Source organism: Anas platyrhynchos, chromosome 5, assembly GCF_047663525.1.
Source record: "Anas platyrhynchos isolate ZD024472 breed Pekin duck chromosome 5, IASCAAS_PekinDuck_T2T, whole genome shotgun sequence".
In the NCBI taxonomy this organism is placed as follows: domain Eukaryota; kingdom Metazoa; phylum Chordata; class Aves; order Anseriformes; family Anatidae; genus Anas; species Anas platyrhynchos.
This window is the reverse complement of record NC_092591.1, coordinates 11,767,037-11,785,419: the sequence shown is the minus strand read 5'-3', so window position 1 is coordinate 11,785,419 and position 18,383 is coordinate 11,767,037. Positions and strand designations below refer to the sequence as shown.

General features: G+C 36.1%; 1 protein-coding gene across 20 annotated transcripts in view; it reads right to left on the bottom strand.

Annotated features, from left to right (window-relative positions):
* LOC106017475 (uncharacterized) overlaps positions 1–13,423 on the bottom strand; it is a 44,239-nt gene extending 30,816 nt beyond the window's left edge. The window contains exons 1-5 of one of the 20 annotated variants that reach the window (XM_072038289.1): positions 12,993–13,165; positions 12,629–12,653; positions 11,007–11,183; positions 6,938–7,082; positions 6,236–6,374 (exon numbers count right to left, since the gene is read on the bottom strand). The gene's annotated coding sequence lies outside the window, so the exon portion shown is untranslated. The other 19 variants (XM_072038288.1, XM_038179293.2, XM_038179283.2 and 16 more) reach the window with 19 other exon arrangements.
* Between the last annotated feature and the right edge of the window lie 4,960 nt (positions 13,424–18,383).

Below are 18,383 nucleotides of genomic sequence, written 5' to 3'. Positions count from 1 at the left end.
TCTAACCCATAAACTGTATGTTCTCGGTTTTGTATTGTTCACCACACACTAATTGACTAAATTTGATGTGTCTGATGTTTGAAGTAAACTGGATGAAATTAAAATCAGTCCAGCAAAACATCATGTATCTGATATAAATCCAGAAATGACACATTCAAAGAATCCTGCAAGCAAATTCTTACCCTGACACTAATTTTTCTGTACTTCTTCCAGTCACAAGGGAGATCATCATGTCATTATTAATTTATTATTTACTAAGAGCTGTTAGAGTGCTCTTTTGGTACACAAATGCAAGAAAACAAAGGGCTTGATTCATTTCTCTCGCAAGTTTTGCACTGGTGTAACTTCAATGACACGGGTGTAGTCACTTCAGAACCACCTGGGTGTAATTATGATCAAAATCTGGGCTATTGCACTTCCTTTGCTTTTCTAATGGTTCAAAACCGCTGTTTTTCTACAGCATGCTGCGGAAGACAAGACAGCTGTTTGAAAATAGAGCTCAAAAATCATTCTCAAGTTCCTCCTCACTGAGAGTGCCAGTGTCTTAAATCCTGCCAGCACTTGGGAATGTCAGCATGTTTCCTCACCATCCTGCACCCTCCCTACAGTGTGAGAGTTGTGCACCCCATCGATATGCGCTCCCTCGCACGCGTTAAGGCACATCCTCTCAGTGTCTTGGGATTTAAATCAGGTATCTTTCAGTGTTAAATGACTTTAAGCATCCAGCTGCCAAAAGGAATTTGGCACCTGCGTCCTTCTTTGCAAATTTCTCCTTTCAGACTAATTTTTGATGATGCCTCTTGAAAAGGGGTTCATTTCTGACCTCCGCTTAATTGATTACTCCAAGTATTTCTTGTCTTTGGCCTTCCACCTGCCACTTCAGAGATTTTGGAAGTGGTTTACAGTGGCAAATGCACTAACAATCAATGGCCAAAAACATCCTAACTAGAACAGTGAGCATTATTCAGTACTTTCACATTACTTCATACTTCAGTAATGTGAGAATACCAAGACAAGGTTAAAATACTTCAGCTAATATGTTTTATATAATACTTCTCGGGATCAGAATGTAAAACACTATGTTCACAAGATTAAGGACCCCACAGTCTGGTCCATGGAGCTCCTGAGCCCATCAGACAGAGAAGGTCAGGCCCGTCTTTGTTTCCTCTTTCTTTTCCAAGTTAATAGCTGTGCTCTGACTTCCTCTCTTGTTTATTCCTTGAAAGGGAATTATAAATGAAAACCTACACCTGCAAGCAGGAAGCATTTGCTTCTATTTCCTTTCAAGTAATAAATATCCTCCCATCTTGACAGGACCTTTAAGATGTGGCCAGATGGGGCGAGGTAGCTCAGCCTCCTACACATCATTCTCCAAGTGCCCGGAAATATCCTGGCACAGAGGTATACCCTGAGTGCCCAACAAAGACAACAGCAAATTGCTGCAGTTCTTACCAGGGACGTTCACAGATGAATTGGGCACAAGGGGCAGAAGGGGATTCCCATAATCAATTATAGAATAATGTGCACTACTCTAATCTATAAACAGATTTAAATTTTACCAAATCTCCTAGAAATGAGAGTAAGGACCATGACAAAGCTTTCTGTCTCTTTTGTTTGTCTTCTCCCTCTCACTTTCTTTGGCTTAGACAGCAACTAGTGCTGGAGCAGTCTGTCTTTCACCAGACTATTACATCCACTCTAAGGCACCCTGGGAGGCATTTTTAGAGTCACATTCCTATTGCCTTGGTGCCTCCAGATTTATTTATTTATTTATTTGTTTGTTTGTTTGTTTGTTTGTTTGTTTATTTAAGAGTCAGTCAGGAGATACATTTCTTGCAGTAGCCAAAACTCTAAATTGAGTATACTGATTCAATCACTTTCAAGTTATCAGGCACAATTCAAATGATGTGCCACACCGCGGAGTTTAAACTAGTTCCCACAGCACAGAATCTCATGTCAGGTATCCTAAATGTGGAAAAATTTCATGTTGAAACATCTTTCAGAGCTTTCTCAGAGCTCATTTAACTTCACAAACATGATCATGCTGAAGATAAAATTAGTGCTGAAGATCTGAGAGTGGAATTAATTCCTAAGAACAAAAATCATTACGTAAACTAAGGATACATTTTAAAACATACATTTATGAAAACTGACATTTTATTACATGAAAAACAAAATTTAGAGGTACATATTATCAATTTTAAAATTGCTATAAGGGAAGTGACCCTTTTAAAAACTGTGGAACCAGGCTGAAGAAAGTCTGGAAGTTGCACAATTCAAAGCAAGAAAAAAATGCTGTTTAGTTTCTTGATCCTGTACCATTTGTGATGAAGGACAATCAGGAAAGAATAGGATGTAAAGCTGTTGTCAACTGGATTTGTAGCACATGGACGTAGAGAACATACTGTGCTACTAATGATTCAGACATATGCATACAATTGCAAACAGAGATCAAAATTAGTCCAAAGTGTTTTTGGAACATTGGAAAGGGAGAGGCAGGGGGTTGTGCATTTTATAGAATTAAATATTTATTTCAAAAAGTGATAATTGTACAAAAATTTAAGCAAGTTACCAAGTTAATTTCTACTTCTTTTCACTCTAAATGGAACACAACCGTTGCACGTATGTCAATGAATCATGAACTGTTCTGGGGAAATACAAAATATTAAATGGAACTCAGCAATCTTGTTTCCTCTGTCTTTATTTTTTTCTTTTAACTGCATATTCCCTTCTCTAGAATGCATACCACTGCACTGATTATGCTAAACTCTGATTTTTTGATGTTCATAGATCTATGATTTTTTTCTTAGTGTTTAGCTGATTGATGTATCTCAGATAATGAATAATCTACCATAACATCAAACAAAGTCAATGGTTAAGGTATTTGTAAGGCTTGGAACCATCCCTCAGAACTAACCAGCAAGACTTCTTCTATTCCCATGAGATGTCTTCACTTTATTCACTAAGCCAAAATATTTCCAGAAATTATCTATTAGTAGGAACAGAACAGAAGAAAAAAGAACAGATCAAGGAAAAAATGTCATTGATCTCACTTTCTGTATTTTTATTGACTGTATTTCAGACCCACTCTCATAAACACAAGAGAGGTTTGAAGAAACTCTGAAGTGATTTACGGGTAGAATTGAAACATACTGGTGTGTAGTATAGAAATACATCTCTATTTCCTAAAGTTGGATAGAAGCTATCCAGAGGGATAAGTATTGGCACTTCTTGCAGACACTGCTGGAAGCTGGAAAGATCTCCCTTGTCTTTTACTACATACATTGCGTTACTATAAACCCGTTTGGGAATCTTTTGTTTGTTAATAAATCTAATCCTTAGGAAAAAGACTTGACAAAAAGGAAAAACAGGCTTTATTTTATATTTCCAGTTATTGTATGCACCCGCTGACTTCCAGAACTGTCAAGGATTTTTTTTCCTACTTTCATAAGACAGTGCCTCATGAATCCGGGAAGGGGATGGGGAAGAAACCATCTAGCAGGTAGGGTCTCTGAGAGACTGCAGTCTGCACTACAAGTGCATGAGACATGGCCCAAGCTGCAGGATGATGAAATGAGGTAGCCAGTTTTCTATTTCCCATGCACAGCACATGACAGTTGACAGATATGTCTGGCTAAGTATTTTCTGTGAACCTGGTGCTATTTTTAATGCCAGGTGAACAATCAGGGCATTCATTGCAATTCCCATGTCATTCATTTTCAGACAAAGATGTGTCATCATTGTAAAATGGAATTTGGGTGGGTTTTTGTTGGAAAAGAAATCAACACTTAAGCCATACTTTTGAGCAAGTCAAAAGACACCCAAGGGTATGATTGCCTTGTATGCTGTTCTTTTTAATAAGGCCAAGGAAAAGCATCACTGGTTGGGATTATAATCAACTGCTGCTTTAATGCAGACAATCGAAGAAGGCTCCTTACTGATGGTCGTAAATTCATTATTAAGGATACCACTCAGAGTCATTTGGCATGACATTTTTTATGCACAGAACAGAAAAGTGCAGTATTAGCTCCCAAGTGATTGGATGAGTTGTACATCCATTAATGGACATATCAGAAAATGTTTCCCAGATTTGACTTATCTCCTACACAAACTCAGAAGATGCAGATTGTCTTGGTGTTGTTTACTCAAATTTTTGGTGCATTTCTTCACTCTGTCCAAGATCCTGTATTTTTGAGAACCTAGCATCATTATGCATTGTAGATTTTACTGCTGACTTTGAGATCACAACAGTCTGGTTGTGTTCACCATGTATTATGAAATCTACAGGATGATGAGAACAACTTAGTTGCACTAATCCTGTATTTGATAAACATTTCTCAGCTCAGTACTTTGAGAAATTAAGGAATTGGTAGAATGTAAATCCAGTAAAACTGGATAAATTTTTGGTTGTGTTTTACCCAGCCAAGTTGCCAGTTCAACATGGCTAAAATCCACAAGTCTTCCATCTGACAATTACAAAATTATTCTAACAAGAATTCATTAAAACATAAACACATTAAAACTAAAAATTTTTTTAAAAATCTATGCTCATATTTTCATCATAGACCACTTTTTTTCATTTAAGATGTTTCATTTCTAAATATACCTAGATTTAGTTTTCCAGAAAAGATATACAAAACAAAGAATGAAAAGTTTCATTTTCTATTTTGGCCAACTCAAGAATCTACATTTTCCTCTTACACAAATTAAATAAAATATATATATTATTCAAATTCCCTGCTCTCTAGTCTTTCTTCCTGTTCAGGAATCATTCATGAACTGGTTATGATCTGTTAATCTATTCTTTATCCACACACTTCATCAATCAAATTACATGAACAAATTTCAGCCAAGAACATATCAACTAATTGTTCATTGAGGCTATTTATTTAACCGTGATATATGACCATCATTTACGTGAACAGCGTCATACTTGTGCCACTGCTGGCTATAAATTTTTTTTTTGAAAGTACCACATATTTCTCAGATGTGGATTTTCAGACAAATAATCATTAAGTCTTTAAAAGTTATACAAAGTTTCTAACCAGTCAGCGGCACTATCCACCTTTAAGCCATTTTCATTTTGTATAAATTCATTCATTTTCAGTTTTGTGAACAAATATATTCTATTTAACTGCATGCACAAGCTATACATAAGTTGGTAGGAGAGACTAGACAATAAGAAGAATCTTTTACAACAAGCAAACAAACGAATGAATAAATGAGCTTAGAGTCCAGTATTTAGACTTCCAGTAGAATTTCTTTCTCCACATAAGTAATAGTGAGAATCCAACCACTCCTGAACTGTCAGATAGTTAGGACACTCGCTTAAAGGAGGAAGCTCTGGTAAAAGTCTAGCTCACATTCCTGGATTTAAACTTGGAATTTCCATATTCTTGACCATGTCATAGCCTATGAACACAAACCATTTCCTTGGAACTTTGGTGGAATATGTTTTGATCAACATTTGTGAAGGATGGCTGGGAAAATATTTTTCACTTTCATTGCAAAGGTACTCATTAAGAGTATAAAACAGGTATGTTATAGTAACAAGCAAAAAATCAGGTGCATGCTTCAGTAATGTGAGGCTACTATTTATTTCCAGATTATTATCATTCTTCTTTATTTTATTCTGACCAGACAGTCTGTTGTGATTTGAAAAACCTTCCCAATGAAAATTTGCTGTTAGCCAATACATTCCCACATAAAATAGCTCTTTCCACAAATGTGAATTCACCAAAAAAAAAAAAAAAAAATCATTGAAAAGCTTCAGGCTAGCCCTAGGATGGACTTTCAGACTTGCATGTAACTGATTGGTCAATATGTTTACATATCTTACCCTGCTGTGCATATGACCAAGCATTGTGTAGGCAGGCATCCTGGCCAATAAAATCTCAAAAAGCAGTGAAACATTCCCATCAATGTAAGCAACAGTTCTCATAAATAATTGTCTTGTCATCTCTCCCCAGGCTCAGTTTCTTTTCTTTCTTTCTCTCCCGCCTGCATTTCCTCAGAGATGTTCTTTCTTCATCAACATAGCCTTGTGTTACTTCTCTGCAGCTCTGCTGCCCTCCATTCTAAAATCTGGCATTACAGTGAAACTTCCAAGAATTCCATTCTCTTAAGCATTATGAGTCACACTGTAGTCTTCAGCAATATTTTTAAAACACCAATGTTTTTTTAATCACTCTTGAGACCCACAGAAGAAAGTAAGGATATTATCTTGCTAACTTACAGTCGTGGTTGTTTTTTCTATTGCCACCCACACTCTCTCATCTTTCTCCAGATACTCTGTTCCAGTCTCTCAATAGTGCAGGCATATGGTATTCAAGCATGCCAGAGTCTGACTTCAAGTTTTAGTCATTTTTTTTTTCCTGTAAAAAGGATGGAAGGACATTAAGCCTATGACCATTTGAGAGCTTTCTTTAAATAAGAAGGTTTTTAGGGTCTATACTTAAATTAAAAATATATACATATACATACCATAAAACTAACAAAGAAATACTAGATCTGAGGAATCATATCTGAATACCAGAAATGCCATGTGTTTGATATGTCAGAGTCGGCACAAAATTCATTGGTGCAACCATGTACATAAGAAGGGAAGAATTATTGCCTCCTCCTTGCAGTGAACTCCAAAAAATCTTTGTAATGGAGGAGCTGGTCATTTTAAAGCTATAGCTGTAAATACTCCTCCTGATAATATAGATTTTTATTTTTCTACTTCAAGAGCTTTCCATTTTAATGAGGAAAAAAGAAACATTGCTAAACTATGGTAACATTATCAGTTCATGTTCTTCGCTTTTGCCTTTCTTTTCTGCATGAAGGATGAGGCAGCTGGTATTACAACAGACTTATTTGAAATTTAGGATGGAAGTCCCGTAAATTGCTGTTATCTGCACTGCAGAAGCTCACATGACACACTGAATAAATATACCTCAAGGTAAGCACATAACACTGGATAATGGGTGTTCAATAAAGAAGATTCCCAAAGACGATAGTTATCTGAGCTTCAGTGGAGAACAGCGTCTTGTATGGAGCACCCAGGGATGCCTGGCTACCCATGACAGCCATTTAAAAATCTGCCAGGAAATGAGAGGAAGAAGAGACCTAGATTTCAAATTACCAGCTGATCATATGAAGAAAGTACATTCTTAGGTCTCAAAAGTTACTGAAAAATGGTCAGTGAATTTGCCTGTGCAAGAGATGGTTGAGAGAACTGTGAAAATAAACATATCATTGAGAAACAGAGGTAGGATGAGTGAGATTTGCTTAAGAAAAGGTGAGAACAGCGTTAAGAGAAATAAAAAAGAATCCATATTAAATAGTAGCATTAATGCAGTAAGCCAGCAAGCTACAAGTGATTAACCCTTCAAAAATCAAACTTAGGTGAGGAACTTTACTCTCTCTCTCTCTTATTTGTCTATATAAAATAAAGCAGAATAACACTGAAACCATTTGTCTTACATACATCTCAAATAGGTCCTTTCTGTTTTGCCACCTCACAGCCAAAAATGTGGAAAAGCTGTTGCTTCGTCTTTTCATTGTCTTTCCTTTTAGTAGGATTTTGCTCCTGCTCTATGTGTCTTTAAGAAATTTTGGCCAATTTTTTCACTTGATTGTACTGATCCTAAGTTTTTGGAGGATGCTGCAGCTACCAGGCCAAGACATTTTAAAATTACTTTAGTCACTGTGGTTTCTTAATATTAAACAGAAAAAGATCAATTTCTAGGAGATTGGGCCAAAATATTAGCACAGTTGCCTGACGTTAAGCTTTTCAATCCATATTTAGTCTCCCTTGTGTCAATTGAGTTCTTATACTTCAGCGACATACATCCATGGATCTCAATGAACATGAGACGTAACCCAGCTAAAATCAAACTATTTATAAGCTCATTATCATTACAGATTCAGGACCCTACTTAAATACAGGTATCCAGTCTTAAGACTGTAGCAGTACCAGGCTAAGATCTTTGGTAACTGCTGGTGTCATTGATCATTCTGGAGATTTCAATTTTTCACTGGAGCTATTGTTACCTAAAAGCCACCTCTTTAAGGCCCTTCTCCATTATTTTATACTACTTGGAAGAAAAAGAATATTGTCTGAATGCCCATCACTGGAATTTAGTACCTTCAGCAGAACAGAATGCAACAGGCACTACAGACAGCTTCTGGTCTGGGCAACAGACATCAGGCTTAGCAAAGAGAATGCCATCAGTCAAAGATCAATAGCTAAAAATTCCAGATTACTCTGAATCATTCTCCTGACTGGCCTTCATACTACCTCTTACTGACTTTTCAGGAATAATTAGAAACAGGCGGCAGTTGCACCATTTCTCTAAGTTTAAAGCAAGCTGAAATTCAGAATTGAGTTGCTACATTTTCAACCACAGAAAATGTCAACTGCACAGGCAATTTTTGTCTGAATTTGCACACACTTTTTTCAGTGCTTCGCTGAAAGAAAAGGCAACTGACACTATATGGAAATATAGCAAATACAGAGTATGAAGCTATGAAAATTAAAACTGTTGTGAAATTTAGAAACGTGACACTGATGTGAATTTGCATGTCTCTAAAACAGATTCTTCTATTACTGGTCCCAGATTCGTATATGCCAGACATAGCTGAGTGAAAGCCAAAGCCTAGATTAATCCACTTTCTATAAAAGTTGCCTGTGTATATATCTGAAAAACACAACACAGAAAACAATATTAGAGAGCTCATAAATAAAATATCATCTAATTAGTTAGCTATAAATATGTGCAGGTTAAGGAACAGACTTACCTTGAAGGATTTTTTGTTTTGTTTTCATGCACAAAATATACATCCAAAATTCAGTTTTCTTTATGAGCGTTATTTAATGAACTCCCTAATGACAATCATTTAGTCATGAAATTATTATTTTGTTCACTCTTTTCTTCTTTTTCTACAATAAAATACCCTCAATACCATTTATGAATAAAGCTAAAATAATACTTAGAGTAATCAAAGGGTAAGCATCCAAAAAATTTAAAAGACAAAGACTGCATATTTTAACAAGATTATCCACACACAGCAATAGGATAGGAGTTACAGCTGTGACGGAGATTTAACTTGGGAAGAATAAATGCAGATTTGCAGATGGAAGTCATGTCTCAGAAATGTATTTTTGAGACAAAAGGCATTTTTAGGAACATGTGGATAAGATGAGCTGGTTACTGCGGTGTTAGAATTCTGTGCTTGGGTACTTGGGGGCATATGATTTGGTTTTCCGTAAAGCTTCACAGACCCTTAACAGAGCAAAGGTATCATCGGCAAGAGAAACAATCCTCTTCTGCATTATCAGCTTTTTCCAAATAAGGACAGAAAGGAAAGATCTAATGGCTGATTTTCTGCAGGGAGGAAGGTTACTAACAAGGAGTTACAAGGTGGTTGCTGGAATCTCTGCTGTTCAGCATGTATTGTGAGTATGAGTCATGAGTAATCTCAAATATGGAATAAATAGAAAGTTTACATATTCTGTTGATGATATGAAATTACAACAGTCAAATATGACATTGCTTGGGGCAAAGTAAGAAAGAATCTCAAACAAAAGGTATGTCCAGCTCTTTGCATGTAATGGCTGTCTGATGTAACCCTGGACAACAAAGTCTAGAGACTTTTTAATAATCTTTAAAAACTATTTCTTTTAATGAATTCATATTAGTGATTCAGAGTATGGTGCTTTTTAGTTTTATTGAAAGTTAGACTACCAAAGTATTTCTGAAATTTTCTTTTGGGAATTAAGCTACTCTGTCTTTACAGTGCTTAAATACAAATTGTTTATTGTGACAGTCTGTGAGGTCAATAAACTATATATTCTCTCACATGGGAAGAAAACCAAGGTAGTGCAGTTAAATGATTTGTACAAAGAACTAAAAATGTGTCAGACAACTCTCAACTAGAAAATTTGCATTGAATCTCTTCTTAAAATAAATTAAATTTCATTTAATCTTTTCTTGACTTAGTGGAAAACACTTCTAAAATGTAGATGTATTTCATTCAGACATTTTTTGAAAGGAAATGTTCAAATTTTCACATTATATTTTATATTAAAAAATTACAAATATTTAAACTGAACATCTCTGTTTTAGCCAAACACCACCATTCAAATTACCCAAAATAACATTAATTTGAATCTTTTTTTCCCCAAGGATGTTCAAAATTTGTCTTTTTGTTCCTGCTTGGGATGGCGTTCTTTTACAAAGTCTTAGTCATTCCCTGAGCAGATTTGCTTCTTCATTACATGCCATGATTTGGTACACTGTTAAGAACTACCTCTGAGGAATTCTTAACATCTTCTGTGTAGAAACAATATCTGTCTAAAAATCATAGACTACATTTTCTGTGTGCAAAGTAGGTCCCTGTTGATTTACATTCCCTGAAGAGCTCCCTCCTTGGAGATCTTCAAAAGCCAGCTGGACACAGTCCTGTGAATCCTGCTCTGGGTATCCCTGCTTGAGCAGGGGGGTGGACCAGGTGGCATCAAGAAGTCCCTGCCAACCTCAACCATTCTGTGATTCTGTGAAATATTATTCATATTTTGATTTAAAAAAATAAAGAGGAAAAAGAATATAAGAATAATTTTTTAAAATTATTCTCCAACAAGGAAACTAAGGATAATATGCCTGAGCAACTACAGCAGCAGAATCTTGCTGGTACAGTTATTTATAACAAGTACTTAATAAAACAGCTAGAAAAAAAATATAAACCAGAAGGAGGACATATGTATCCCCAGATCATAAAGGAATTAGTGAGTTAATTTATGATACTGACAATTATACTGTTATGGCAAGAGAAGCAGGTACTGAGAAATTGAAAAATTCAAAAGAGAAGAATATGGATTAACATTGCAGCATCCAGATCTGCTCCATGTGGGACCCATGGGCTGCAGGGGGACAGCCTGCTCCACCAGGGGCGTCTCCACAGACCGCAGGGGAACTGCTGCTGCGTGCCTGGAGCACCTCCAGCCCTCCTTCTGCACTGACCTGGCTGTTTGCAGTGCTGGTTCTCTCACATTTTCTCAGTCCTCTCTTCCAGCCGCAGTTGCACAGCAAATTTTTCCCTTTCTTCAATCTGCTCTCCCAGAGGCCCAAGCAGCGTCACTCATGGCTCAGCTCTGGCCAGCAGTGGGTGTCTTTGGAGCAACTTGGGCTGGCTCTGATCTGAAATGGAGCAAGCACTGGGCTGTGCCTCACAGATGCCACCCCTAAATCCCCCTGGCTACCAAACTCTTGTCACATAAGCCCAATACAGTAGTCTCTGCAGGTACCTAAGCTGCAGAATAGTTTGGAATCCTTCATCTAAGAGAACTAACACATAAAAGGTGCAGTTGGAAAAAAAATGTACTTACTCAGGAATTAATATAAACTTTTGCTTAGCTTTTACTGAGACCCAAATCCCACTTAGGCGATTGCATTCAAAAAATCTATTTGCTTCTTCTTAATAAGGAGAGACTTGAGTACATATTAAAGTGCTTTTCCATATCTGGGCAATGGTTATAATATGTAGAATATAACCAGTAACTGGACTTCATGTCTGATTACAGTGTTTTTCAAAACTTTACCCACAAATGATTCACACTTTCCCAAGCACTGATAAAACCTTATGAACTGCAAAGTAATTAAAAGACTGAAACAAAAGGTAATGGAAGAACATATATCAAGTCTGGAAAGAGGCAGTAGCAAGACACAGCAGAGTTCACTCAGCATTACTTAAGATTTCCATTAGCTATCCATGGTGACAGATAAACAGCACTTACATTTGTAAATGATATTGTATCATTACAAATGCTAGTGAAAAGAGTGAAATACAATGCAATGGAGTCCTAAAATATCAGACTTCGGAACCCAATGCTGCTTGCTTTGCTTATGCAAAATTCCCATTAAAACAATAAGGTGTGCAGAATTTGGCTCCTGGATATAGGAAATAAAGAATCAAATCCAAAGCCCACTAAAGTCAATAGGAGACATTCTTCTGACCTCAATGGGCTTTGGATATCACCCAAAATTAGATTCATTCTGGAAAAAACGCAAGCTAAAGGAAATAATCATTCAAAAAGTATCTAGGAGAGAGATGTTTGGAAAACCTGGAAATCAAAGAATACCTAGGAGACTTTGTGTAACATATGATACGTGATATGAGTTTATGAACACTGTTACAAGATCATAGCTTTTCTAAAAGCTTAATAATCTAGAAATGAAGATGGATTATAAAATAGAGAAGAAAGCAACTCATTAGTCCAGTTAGAGAGCAGAAGTTACAGGGATATCACTTTTCAGTGCAGGCAGGTCATTTTGTATGCAATTTACAATACATCAACCATAAAATAAAAACACAACAATAAAGGGTGCGTGAGAAACCACTAATTTCTCAGCTCTCCTCCCATATACAAGTCTGGTAGTATTTACAAAGATGAAATATAAAAATAGTTTACATATAGGAATTTATGGTTAGACTTCAATACAAGATATTTTTTATCTGGTTCCCCTCTCCTTTTAATGATTAAGGTTAACAGAACTTCTTAAGGTTCCATCATTCCCATGATACATGAATATCTTGTGCCAAATTAAGGATGTCCTTTTTTCCCCTGTGGTGGAAGGATGCTCACTTTCATTCTTCTATATGTCTCCCTCCTGTCAGATGAAGAAAATTTCCAAGGATATAAAGATAAATCAGTAAAATGGCCTTTCTCTCAAGATCAAAGGTACACAACATGCACTACAAATTATCAACAATTATTTTCCTACACTGTCCTTGCTGAGAAATGGATATGAGGACATTTGTGAGCGCATCCTATGTAGCAGAAAATTGCTATAAAACAACCATAAAAGTAATTTATTTACATTTAGTCTTCTGCCGACAGAAGCACCTACCCTGTCTCCATTTATACAGTGAAAGAAGCTAAGAATAGTTTGCATAATGAATAACTGGATTGTATTGAAAAGCTATGGCAACCCAACTAACCCACTTACTGCAGTTCAGAGTGGCTTGGTCCTTTCTCTATCGCAGATGAGAAGAAAACTCTTCTTACACACAGAAAAAGGCATGTGGTTCAGTAAACAAGATTCATAGATTCATCAGGCTTTGTCATTTCCTGTTTCATCCATCTAGGCAATCTCTACACGTTTTTTTGCTTGTAGAACATACATAAGAGGCTAGATATTCCTGAATAAATACATTGGAATATATCATTGTATGATGATTATGATAAAGATGATAAAGCTCCAGTTCATTCTAGGATGTCTTTGGATTTGTACACTGGAGATTATGTGCTATTTACTACCATAATTTCTGGTTTAAATTTTTTATTTTCTCAGGTTTTAAAACCAGAATATGTTTTCAATTGTATGGCTGACCCTTCACATAAAAATGTTGGAAAACATTTTATTTTTAAATATTCATGCTTATGCTTCATATATTTTTCAGACCACTTCACTTTTAAAGCTCATGTGCTTTTGCTAGTAAATCATGGCTCAACATGACTATATCTCTTTCAAGAAGGCCCAATAGCATGAAATCCTGACTGACCCATTCCTAGGTTTTATTTGGAACTGATCTTCTGTGACATCACAAAAATTTCAGTGGAATCAAGTCACAAATAATGGATTAATCCACATGGTTTTAAAACATGAAGCTTGTAAAGAAAAATCCTCAACAATAACAATGTTTAAAGAGAGATTGTGAATAACATGATATACAAGAGAACATTTCTGAGTAGACCACTTTGCAAAATCTTTTTAATAAAGCTTCAGCAGGTTTGTTTAGGAAGTAGACCCCTATGCTCATCACCTAAATCCCCTTTGATTTTAAAACATTGATATTGGAATAATCAAATCTCTTGCCTGAAAGTTCAAGTTTCAATTAATAAGGATGTTAAGGATTATTTTTTTTCAGATACATGAAAAGAGTGACAGGATTATAGACCACCAAATTGTTGGTATTTTAAGAATCTGACAGGCTCAGCACCATGTGCCATTCTAGCCTCTCTGTGTATCCTTTGTGGTTAAAACTCTTAAGCACTTTAAATTCTTTTGGTCAGTATTTTTTTCCTTTTAGGGCAGACAACTAGAAACACATTCCAAGTAACCATTTATGGTGTACAGAAAATTATAAGATACTAAAATCACCTCTTTGAAGGTGTTTCCAGGCTTTGCATAGTAAAACAAATATTTTATTTATAAAAAAACAAACTTGTTGTTTTAAATCTAGAATATAATTATCTATGTTCCAATCCAAATGAAAGACAGTAGCAGCACAAAGACAGCAAAATAATACATGTCAAATCCTAGAGCCTTTACTTGGACAAATTTCCCATCAAGCTTTAGTGGCAGTTTTGCCTAATGAAATATGGCCGAGCCAGGCCTGAAATAGGCAAAAATATAACAAGCCATGCCAGTGGAATGAGCTTTGAAGCAATAAATGAAATACTTTTGGAATTTGAAAAATAATGACAATTCAGTGAATTATCAGTATAAAACCACAGGCAACAATATCTCGCAAATCCAGTAGAATGGGAGTCCTCAGATTCATTTATCTAGATACAATAGAGAACCAGAAAGATGTTTGCAGGAACAGATGACTTTCCAGAATATTTGATACAGGCTGAAAGAAATATGCAAACAAATTTTTCAAATCATCATGCTTTGGCAAACAAAATTGACTGTAACTTTGCATAACTTAGTTTACAAATGGCTCAGTCCTCTCATGTTTCTTCTTTTGCAATGAATAAGACAGAACTGTGGACTGGTCCTTTGCAGGAGACACATCTGGATGATGGGGCTTATGGTGGGGAAGAAGCCAGCATTTCTGTGCTGCAGCCAGGAAACGTACCAGCAAGCAGAGGTTCCTTGGAGCCCAACACCTCAGTAAGAACTGGTTGACATGTAGCCCAGCAGATCGTTCCACTCGACAGACCAGTGCACCAGGAGGCAGGAGATGAAAGGAGCTGCCAGCCAATGCAGCTGGTATGTCAGGTCACAGAGTAGGAGAAAGATTCTGGCACTGTGCTAGGAAAGTATGTAAGACATACCCTTATCTGTGGGGGTGCACTGATGCAAGAGCCAAATCTATGAGTCTCACACTCAATGCACGAAACTTAACAGCTCAGATGGATGGATAAAATCTGTATCGCTGTAGAAACTGCATAGGATGAAAGCTCTGCAGTTCTGCACAGGAATCTGGTTCTGCTCTGTACCATCTGTGCACCAATTGTGTGAATTGTCTGTTGAGCTTTGTTTGTTTGTTTTTTCGTTTGAGAAAGATATAGAAGTCAGTAAAAAGAATGTATTTCAGGTCAATTTAGCTCTTGAGCTATTCTTTTTGCCCTCATCAATGTTAATCATAGGTTCAAATTTCTTGTAAAATTTAAAAAGAAAATTCATACCTAATAAACAATTTCTGCAATTTATTTTATCTGAGAAGAAAACCTGTGTTCACACTACTGAAGGAAGAGGAACAAACATGAAAACACAAAATAGATAAGATTTGAGGTCTGATTTTCAACGCTAGATCCTTGCAGCTGACAGAATATTTCTATGTGCATGTAATACGTGCACAGTCTGTTTGAAACAATGTGTTAGTAAATACCTGGCATTTCCAGACCTTGATGTGGATGCTCCCATTAGGTGCAATTTCCACGGATTTCTCTGTGTATTCTTACCATATCCCTAAAAGCTACACTGAACAGTTCTTAGCAACAAGTAAATGCAAAAATATAAAATAATATTCATGTATAACATTAGTATTAAATATTTATATAATCATGCATGTTCTATGGAGCATCTAATAAACACATTTCAGAAAATGAATTAAAATCTTAATGTCCACAGACCCTCCTAACATGCTGTGGCACTCAGAGAGTGAAATCTGAGACTACTAAAAACAAATGGGAGCCTTGCTTAATCAGGGCTTTGCAGACTACTTAAGCCCAGGGGAAAACCCAAGAGGATACTTTGATGAAAATTAAGATTATAATGACATCAGGGTTAAAAAAGGTATTGCTCCTGTCTGCTTCTCCAGAAGGTTCTCTTGACTTACAGGACTTACATCACCTTATGCTCTCAATCAGCAGAAAGCAGCAGTGGAAGTGATGGACAAAGAATTGCATAAACATTGGTAAATGTCTTACAGGAATGTTTTTTAAAATCTTGATGTTCTTTTTTGGCTTCTGGGGTTTTGGCAAGAACTCCGATCTCTAGGCCCATTTCTGTGTACACACTTTAATGATGGGCTTGATTATGAGACAGTAATTCCCAAGAGGTTTAGCTATCTTATTTATTGACACGAACATGAGTACAATGCCAAAATCAAATGGTTATGTCCCAAACCAATGGAAAATCACAAATGCATAAACATGATGGATTCTTCATTTCTCAGGCTTCATTTATTTCTATTGTTTTCCACAGCATATAAACTTCATAATGAAACCAATACTCAACCTGGCCTTGCAAGAGATTATCTTCCACTGAACAACAAACAGCAGAAAAAATGTCATCCTACATCTGCCTGTGAGGGAATTACTTTGAGGTCCAGTTATATTTGTCCCAGTAACTCTGCCCACCAAGTGAGCCAGTTTCCCTCAAATGAGGATTTAAAGGAGGAACACAGATGTTGGCTCTGGGGTAAGCTAAAACAAGACTGCTAAAGAAAATTCTAGACAATTAGCAGTGTTGCAGACTACTTCAGGAGTGAACCTCAAAGGAAAACATGGCAATGGGTTTATAAAAGTGAAGTTACTGTCCTCCAATGTTCTCCTACAGACAATTCCTAATTTCCAGTGAAGTCAACAGGATTTGCAAGCACATAATATATCTCAGGACTAGACACTGTATTCAAAGCTCACCCTATCTCAATAGAATGCAGCCATTTCTGGGATGAGACTGTTTAACAGAGATAGGGCACAAAATGAAGCTGGACAGCAAAGCAGAATGTAGGCAAGGCAGAGTGCTTAGTGTTCAGTATTCTGGAATCACTTCTGATCACAAATCCTGTATCTCTTTAAGATTACTTAAGGACACAAAAATATATATTTAGGAATAGAACCAAGTCTCTGCTTTTTATAACTGAAAGGCAATATGAAGAAAACATCCTTGCCATCCTCTGTACTAAACTAGAGTCACTGAATTTGCAATTAAATGACCATTTTCTTCTTCATCTCTCTGATATGCTTAATGAGAATAATCCTCTCCCAAGAAAATTCAGTCTCCTGAAGCCTTCTCTCTTGCAGGAGAAAGTTGAGATGCTCCACAGCCCATAGCTCTACCATATATATTCTTTTAGTGGAATAAGACACGTTTCTAGATCAACAACTTAAGAAGCCAATGAAACATCTGTGTGCCAACATTAAAGTCTCTTCATCTGGGAGAATTCCATGCTTTCTACAAGGATGCCTCTCACAGGAAGATGGCCAAAATCTCAGATAAGAGTCTGTGGCAGAAATCTACAAGTTTTGATTGCTATTTACACTATTTCTGTTTTTGAATATATTGTAGTGCACATGCCTACATTCTTATGTGCTTTCATTTCTGTTTTATTAACTTCTGTGGTTTATTTTCCACATGATTTTCAGCCTATTATGAAATTATTAAATTATTTTCATTTTTATCTTTTTAAAAAATTTTGTGCTTGTTCAAATTCTATTATTTAGTGACTTTCCCCTTTGCTTGTTCCTTTGTATTCCCTTAAGGCAAACAGCCAGTCTTGTAGTGCTGTATGGAAAGAAGCGGTTGCCAGCTTTTTTAATGCACATGCAACAGAAAAATCCTTTTACCACCCATCCAGTTTTGTGAAAGGTAACACTAGCTGGTATTTCTACATACAGCAGTACATTGCATCCAGAGAGGTACTTTCAAAGTCTTTATTTGTTCTCAGTTACTTAGATATAGATATTATATGCATAGATATTTCTCACATAACATAATAATATATAATATTAATATAATATAATGTAACAAGCATATAATATAATGTAACAAGCACTTGTGTATATCATACATATGCTACTACTACTACAATGAGTACATACATGTTTTCCAATATTTCAGGCAGCACAACAAATTAAACAAGGTGGTACTTGTAAATACTATTACATGAACAGAACAAAATATAGTTGTCAATCAGTGAAAAACATTCATATGTGATTTCCTTAAGACATAGTAATTTCATCAAATCTATCTATATGAAATCTGATCATTCTTTTGCTGTGCTTGATACTCAATACTGCAAACATCTTAGAGAACCAAATAGTGAAATGAACCAGATACAGAAACCCTCACAGTCCAGTTTCATTATCCGGGCAAAGTATATTAAAATAAATAAATAAATGAATAAATATCATAAAAAGATCGAATCTGGGAAATGCAAAT